The sequence below is a fragment of the Cryptomeria japonica genome, chromosome 5 (assembly GCF_030272615.1).
Source record: "Cryptomeria japonica chromosome 5, Sugi_1.0, whole genome shotgun sequence".
NCBI classification, from domain to species: Eukaryota; Viridiplantae; Streptophyta; class Pinopsida; order Cupressales; family Cupressaceae; genus Cryptomeria; species Cryptomeria japonica.
In genome coordinates this window covers 683983310-683991534 of record NC_081409.1, presented here as the reverse complement: position 1 = coordinate 683991534, position 8225 = coordinate 683983310, and the positions used below count along the sequence as shown (strand labels likewise).

Sequence of the window (8225 nt, the reverse complement as noted above, 5' to 3'; positions counted from 1 at the left end):
ACATCCATGGCATTGTAGGAAGGTTAGTAATCTGGTGGTGGGAATAAGTTCATAATCCTAGTTATACGCCTACTGAATATAATCCTGGAATTGGAAAAAGCTTAAAAGATAAGCTAAAATGTCATTTCATATTATTCTTACTAAGAATCATATCCGACTGTTAGTATCTTTTGGTTCACTCTGGCACAATAGAAGATTCTAGTCAAGTCTAAAGGAACAGTATACACAAGAAACATACAAAACAAAGGCGGTAAGTAACACAAAATTGTGGTCAACACATTTCTAAAACATTAGGCACATATACGTACCAGGTCCCATTTTTAATAAATTCATGTCAACCTCATCAAGCACTTCAACTTCAATAATCCTAGAAGTTTTTTCCTAAATAAAACAATGGCACTCACCTAATAAATTTTCAAAACATTCGAAAAATCTCAATACTAGGAAATATGATTTTACTCCATTCTATGAAACCTACTAACCTAAAGCCAAGGAAAATTGTATCCCTACATCCCATTTAAAATATTAAAGAAAATGAATAAATCGAACAAACCTACCAGAGCTCCCAAAATAAGGAATCCAAAAAAAATATTAAACCCTGAACCAAAACTACTGATTTCCAATGGTAAACAAACTTCGCAAACAAACTTCGCTTCTCAGTAAAATACATAACCAATAACAATCAGTGAACTGATACTTTGGCCTTACTCGAGTAGATGATTTGCAGGTTCTGTAAAATATTTGAAAGCCAATAAACAACACAATGCTACACTAAAAAACTCTAGAGCAAGGCATCTACAGACATACCAGAAGCCCAATAGGGCATTGCAGCTGTATGTCCTATGAGGTCAGCGAACTGCTGAACCACATCCAATGGATATGAACCTGCGAAGAAGTAGAAGTCCAGCGAACCTCCAATAAGCTTGTATGTCAGGTATAAAAAAACATTCATTCCATAGTTGCTCATCAATAGAACTCCATAATTGACATTTTAGTTCTATTGACATTTAGTTAAAATATATATGATCATAAACATTTAGACTTTCTAAATCCATACTATCAAATGAATGTTCTTTAATCACACAATAATTTTAAGTAATTACTTTTGGAACAATATTTTGTGATTCATGTTTTTAACCTACAAAACGCTTCGATGGACAACAAAGAATGGAACATGGGGAATCTATAATCCATTTATTCATCTTATAAATACCATCATTTATAAGAATTATTTGATCTCAACATAGGAAGATAAAAAGGCAGAGTGGATAAAAGGTTAATCTCTTATATCCACATATACACATTGAATTTTCATAATTCAAATGTAGAACTTCAATGAAAACAAGAAGTAAATACCTAGTGCAGTGTACGCGCTAGAGCACATGGTGGCTTCCCTCTGCATGAATCTGGCTAACCAAAATCAGCCATCTGAGACTCCATGTGACTGTCCATTAGTACATTGGTGCACATCTCCATGCACAACCACAGGATTACTGTCATGGTACAGATAACACAGCCATTCCCTCAACAATTTCATATCTGCTGACCCAGCCAAAATCACACTTCCTATTATTAATCAGTTCATAAATAAGTAACAGTGAAGCTGATGTATGAAAGCTTGTGTTGATTACCAGATACTGAAAACCAAGCTGCCATATAAGTAGTTGAACAGAACCTCTCCATAGGATCTGTGCTTGATAGCAAATCCAAATGGATTAGCTGTGCAGGTGAAGATCAACTCATTGCCTGAGAACACAGAAAATTCAAACACTGGGTTAGCTGTTTTGAAAATGTGGTTTCCTTCTATAGTAGCTACTGTTAGGAATCAGGTCATAAGGAACCTTCCATCTCTTCTTCTCTTCATCGATTATATGAATTCTTGCTGGACCCTGCATCTCATGCCTGCATTGGAACTCACTTCATGAGTCCTTCACTCAAGGCAAAAGGATTAAAAATAAACATGAATGAAAATAAACCAAACATTCATTTCCAAGAAAATCAAAACACAGTGTGGAAACCAAAAGATTAAGAGAAAAATGGCCATCCAAATCTTAAGTGCTTTATCTACAGATCTATATTCCAGATGGATAAAAATAACTAATGCGTATTAGGTGAAAATGTATTAATTACGTAAAAGCGTTAAATCATCTCCAAAACCAAAAATGTCATGGCCACCACTGTCATTGTAATGCAAGCAACAACAAAAGCTTAAAGGATAATGGTACTAAGGGTAAACAATTAGGCTTACAGCTCCAAAGGTAGACGGTAATAATACTAAGGATGTATAAAACTTATTTAATTGTTTCAAGTGAATATTATTGTGTCAGATGGTATAGTTGGAAATGCTCTGGCAGATATGTATGCAAAGGAATGTGGAACCCTAGATTTAACGCGTCAGCTGTTTGACAGAATTCCTCAAAAGGAATGTGAAACCATAGACATTGTGTGTGAACTGTTTGACAAAATTCGTCAAAGAAATGCGATCTCATGGCGTGCTATGATCTCTAAATGCACCAAATGGACATGTGGAAAGACCAACTAAAGGTGATCTGTATTACTCTCGTTATGGCGGTTGTTTCACCATTTCTTCCACCTGATAGGATTGGGATTGAATCCATTCAAATTGAGGGTGAAAATGTAGTAACGATGAAGGAAACGAATGTGTGTTGGGTTTCCTTACATACCATAATAATGAGGAGATTCATTTTCAAGCAAACCAAAAGGTCGGCCATCGTCAACTGATATTGTTCCTTCGGGGGTTTGGCTTGCAACTAGGAAAATATCAAGTTCTACATAATAATTCAATAAGGATGAAAATGGTGTGAGTGGCGAGAAACGGTAAGGAAGAACGGAATCAGGAAGTTGCTAGTAAGAGGATGAAAATTGCAAAGTTAATCACGCCAACTTGAATTGATTGGATTTACAACAAACAGTAATGAAATCTTTCTTGTCCATGAAGAATTACCTGGAAGAAGATTTTACCCTCGGTTGCTCTGCCTCTTCCTCTGCTCTGCCTTTCCTCTCCTCTGCTCTGCCTTTCCTCTCCTCTGCTAGAAAAATGTAACACCAAAAAACATAGACAGACAGACCAAAAAAAATACAGACCAGCGTGCACGCTGCAGACAAGAAAATGAAAAATGAAAACAAAGCAAGCACTTCAAAAAAAAAAAGAACAAAACAGAGAGAAAGAATAGAACATTGACAGAAAGGGGTAATCAGAGAACAGAATATTGACAGAAAGGGACAGTCACAGAACAGAACATCGACAGAAAGAGGCAATCAGAAAAAGAAAGAATGTATGTAACCAAATGAAACTGAAATGTTTATCTTTATCTTAATTTCAAATGCTTTTTTCCCGGTGTCAATCAAAATTTGAATCCTCCTTCCCGTTATCATTCTCCCAACGGCTAGTTTTTTATGGGTGATCTTCTATGTCGCCAACGGCCTTCCAGCTAAGGGCTCCGGCACGATGATCCCATCCACCCAAATGCCCTGGACGGTTGTTTATTTGGTCACCTATTTGATTTTGCCTTTTCCACCACCATTTCCATTTTATTTGATTTCCCTTACCCGCCATCATTACGTGGTGTTTGTTTTCATTTAAACTGTAGCAAATCCATTTTGTCCAAGGGGGCCAAAAGATTATGTAGTGTGTGGGATTGTGAAGTCATTTAATAGCTTCTATCAAATAAATTGGCATAATACACCTTAATATTAATCAATCAATGCTACTTATCATAGAATCTCACTTTTCATGAGTTGTGAGATGGATGATAAACATATCATTGGCATATTAATTGTCTTCTATAATTCTATATTTGTATTATAGTATACACATAATCATGGTTTTATCAACCATATCAACATTATTGTCTCAATGGCTATTCAATAATATATATGGCATGTTGATCTTGATGCCCACCGAGCTCACTTTGCTCAACATTATTGGTGATAGCAAGCTCCAACAATTTATATAATCACCAATGATTACTAGTTTCCAAAACATTGACCTCACTTTGCTCAATACTATTGGTGTTAGCAAGCCCCATCAACTTGTATAATCACAAAGAATTAATTGATGGTCAATACACTCTCGTTCCCTTATCAAGCAAAATGTGAGAAGCTCTTGTAATAAGAAATTAATCAAAATAACTTTAAAAAATGAATAAATATACCAACTATAACAACACATCAAAATTGCAACGGCAATTCACTAAACCTGAAAAGTAAAATAATCTACCCTTAGAAGAAATTATTTACACAGTTCACTCAAACTTTGAGAAAATAACTAGTTGGAGAAGGCAATTATCTTCTAGCTTATTGTTGAGTCCTCCAATCACTATTTTGAACCTATTAAACTCTATTCAACATATACAACATGTAAATCTCTTAAATCCTTATCAACAAAAATAAGATTTTCAAACATCTTTATAAGATCCATAAAATTATAGGAAGTTGTTGAACCAAAATGCATCCTATTTTATTTGGCCTCCACAAGCATTTCCATTTTGTTTGATTTCCCTTACCCATCATTATGTGGTGTCTATATTCACATATTAATATTCCCAAATTATGTACAACTATTTATTTTATATTATTCTAAACTATATATCAATACAATTATTTATTTTAAATTATATAAAAAATAATATCTATTCAAATCAAAAGACTCAACAAATCCATTTGATCCAAATGGAACCAAAAGATAATCTAGAGCATATGATTGTGAAGTCACCTAATAGCCTCTACCAAACAAATTCATGCACAATACATTATATTTTCTAAACTATACATTAGAACAATTATTTATTTTAAATTATATAAAAATTATATAAATTCAAATCAAGAGACTTGACAAATTCATTTGATCCAAAGGGGACCAAAAGATAATCTAGAGCATATGATTGTGAAGTCACCTAAGAGCCTCTACCAAAAAAAATTGCACACAATACATCCTATTACTAATCAACCGATGTCACTTCACGTAGAATCTCACTACCCTTTAAGTTGTGACATGGATGATAAAATATTGTTGGCATATTAATCATCTTTTACCATTCTATATTTGTACTTAGTATACACACAATCATGGTTTACCAACCACACCAACATTATTGTCTCAATTACTATTCAATAGTGTATGTATGACATGTCTACCTCGATGCACATTGCCTTTTTAATTCTCTTGTTGTGTACTTCATGAAATTGTAATTTTTAAGAGTTTAAAATAATCCAAATATAAAGTGGCTCTCAGAAAAAAAATAGAAAATTTAATAATATTCAAATAATATCAATTGCTTTCTATACATTTGTTGTATAAAAGTCTTTCATTGAGAATTAGAGTTGTAGCATCGACTCCAACTCACATGACAATCATTTCAAAAAAATAGCAAAGATTTGATACATATAAAACTCTTCCCCATCACACACATTTCTAGTTTTCCACATTATTCAACTTGAGATGACCTAGATTATGTCATAAGAAACCAAAATTAATTTAGAAGCACATGGGATTTACAAATAAAATGTGAAGCTTCTATTGCAATGATGACCCATTCTTAAACTAATGGTTGATTTAAAAATATTTTATGAACAATTATAAACCTAAGAAAAATAATGATAGGCTCAACTCATTGTGTTTAATAATTAAACATGTTGGAGATATAATTTGGAGTCCAACACAAAATTATCCCTTTGAATTGTATTTTAGGTGAATCAAATATTTGTATTGCTACTTATTTCTAAATGGTTCAAAATTTACATAAATTAATATAAAATATTAACAAAATATAATAAGGTAATATTGGCCCAACAATTAAATTGATAATACTTTTAAGGTAATGATTTGCAATTTTTCTTACGTACAGTCCAAATAATAAAAGAGATCCAAGTACAACAAAATTAATGCTCACAACAATCTTATTGCAGCTATCACTCTTTTATTTTTCAATAATATTTCATTAGATGAAGATAGAGAGTCGCTTGACCTTCCCATGCAATATGCCTGTATCCCTTGTTAACAAATATAACAATCAAGTGGAATTCATTTTCCTAACACTTGCAAAGATTTAGGATGGGCAACTACTTTTTTATTTTTACAAGATTTGTTGTGCATCTTTTTGTTAACAACTATAATTATGCTATTAAGAGGATTAAAAGTATTAAGAAGTTAAATAATTTCAATCCAAAATGAAAGTTCTTAAAACAAAATATCACACCAACTTGAATTGATTGGACTTGCAACAAGCAATAATGAGGTCTACCTCTTCTTCTGCTTTGCCTCTTCCTCTCCCCTACCACAAAAATGTAACACAAAAAAAAGAACAAATAAAATATGAATAAGATGGATAAATAGACTATAGTGTGTAGGCTATACACAAGAAAAATAAAACAAAATGAGCACTTGAAAAAAAAAAAAGAACAAACAGAGAGAAAGAATAGAACATTGACAAAATGGGACAATAATAAAATAAAAATTTTGATAGAAAGGGAAAACCACAAAAAGGAAGAATGTGTATAATAGAATAAAACCACATTTTTTATCTTTATCTTAATTTGAAATACTTTTTCTCGCTCTCTATCAAAATTCGAATTTTCTTTCTCTTTATCATTCTCTAAACAACTAGTTTTTCATTCATTTGGGAATTGACACCTAATTTAAACAAATTAACAACCTTTAGATTTTCTTTTCCATTAATTTAGGCACATATGATAGGTAATTTAAACTATTAATACTTTTTAAGAAATTTAATAATATTTTTAATTAAATTTGTGTCATAGATGGATATGTAGATTATATTAATTAGTACTAGTATTTTTAGATATGTACGATAGATTTGTCATAACAATTTATATTTTGCTCATAAATGATTAAAAATAATTCTACATCTATGAGTTGTAGTGGAGAAAAGATAAATAAATCTCCGTTTAAAATGTTAACATTAAGGAGGGCACTAGTTACATAGCCATAAAGATTGGAAAAAAACTAAATCTTAAAAATAATATGCAAAGGTGCATTAATGAGCTATATGGTTTGATGGATTAGCCATTGGTGGTGACTAGGTACACCCCATCATTCAGGTCAAGTGACATGTTACAACTACAGAAGCCCAAAGACTTAGTCATTTAGCATAATCAATAAAAAATATTTACTAAATTGGAAATATTGTCAATAATGTCCCATCGAAACAAAATAAAATCAACAAACAGTCAAATATTCCTAGTAATTCAAATAGAACACAATAAGATTTAAAAAATACAAAATCATTTTGGATTAAAATGTGTTTATGCTCACCATTTCTTTCTTTCTTGATAATTTTGATGACAAGTTAATGGAAATGCGACAACAACTTTCAATATATTTAAAATCCTCGTGCATGCTCTTATTAAGTTATGTTCAATCCACTTCTTCTCTCTCCACACCTCTTTTCTTGTACCCTTTTCCTTTTCACTTCTTTATATATACTTCTTATATTTTTATTATTTACAATAGGAAGTATCTTAATTTGTAGTATTTCATCTTAAAAAATGAAGCAGCTTGGTTATTAATATTAATTATTATTGTTATTATTAAAGTGGTGTTTTCTTTTCTTTTTTGGGGGAGATTGTGGGGGTGGTTGTGTGGGAGGAGGAGAGATGAATAAGAGTGTATGACATTCACTATTCAAGACATTTAGCTAATAAGTTTATGAATCCCTTAATCAAGTAGGAATTGATGCTTTTAAAACTTTTTTTGGTATTAATTATAGAGTAATCAAAAGTTACATCACAATGCAATGTCCAATTCATTTTTTTTCCTAGCTAATACCACTACTAGATGCAACATTTGAACAAAATGCATCATTCTATCAGAGTATATGGGTATGTGCAGGATCATGGTGGGCCAAAACAAGCCCTTACGTGGCAATGAAATTTCAAAAAATCAGAGTTATGCAACTTGACATGAAAATTTGAATAAGTTATTAATATTATTTTAAAAATATGTAAGAAGAGAATATGTAGCAAATTGAATGTAGTTTCTAAGCTACTAGTTATTTTTTGAAAAAAAAAATCTATTTGACAAAAATTTGAAATTTCAATGCAGTAGTATTAAAATTTCAAGAAAAAGATAAGTAGATATATGTCTAACCACCCTAACCACAATCAAATCATAATATTTTTAATACAAGTAGTAGACTCGTGTCCGGATGTGACACATTTTTTTCTAATTTGTTTTGAAGTAAATA

At 31.6% G+C, this 8225-nt stretch overlaps 1 long non-coding RNA gene across 2 annotated transcripts; it reads right to left on the bottom strand.

Moving 5' to 3' along the window:
• Nucleotides 1–702: 702 nt before the first annotated feature.
• Nucleotides 703–3525, bottom strand: LOC131040754 (uncharacterized). Of its 2 annotated transcripts, none has more exons than XR_009104923.2 (5): nucleotides 2966–3525; nucleotides 1842–1902; nucleotides 1632–1746; nucleotides 1357–1539; nucleotides 703–912 (listed from the first exon to the last, which is right to left on the bottom strand). It is a non-coding gene; the product is annotated as an uncharacterized LOC131040754 (long non-coding RNA). The 2 variants fall into 2 exon arrangements; XR_009104922.2 differs by having other exon boundaries at nucleotides 703–885; nucleotides 2966–3524.
• Nucleotides 3526–8225: the final 4700 nt, after the last annotated feature.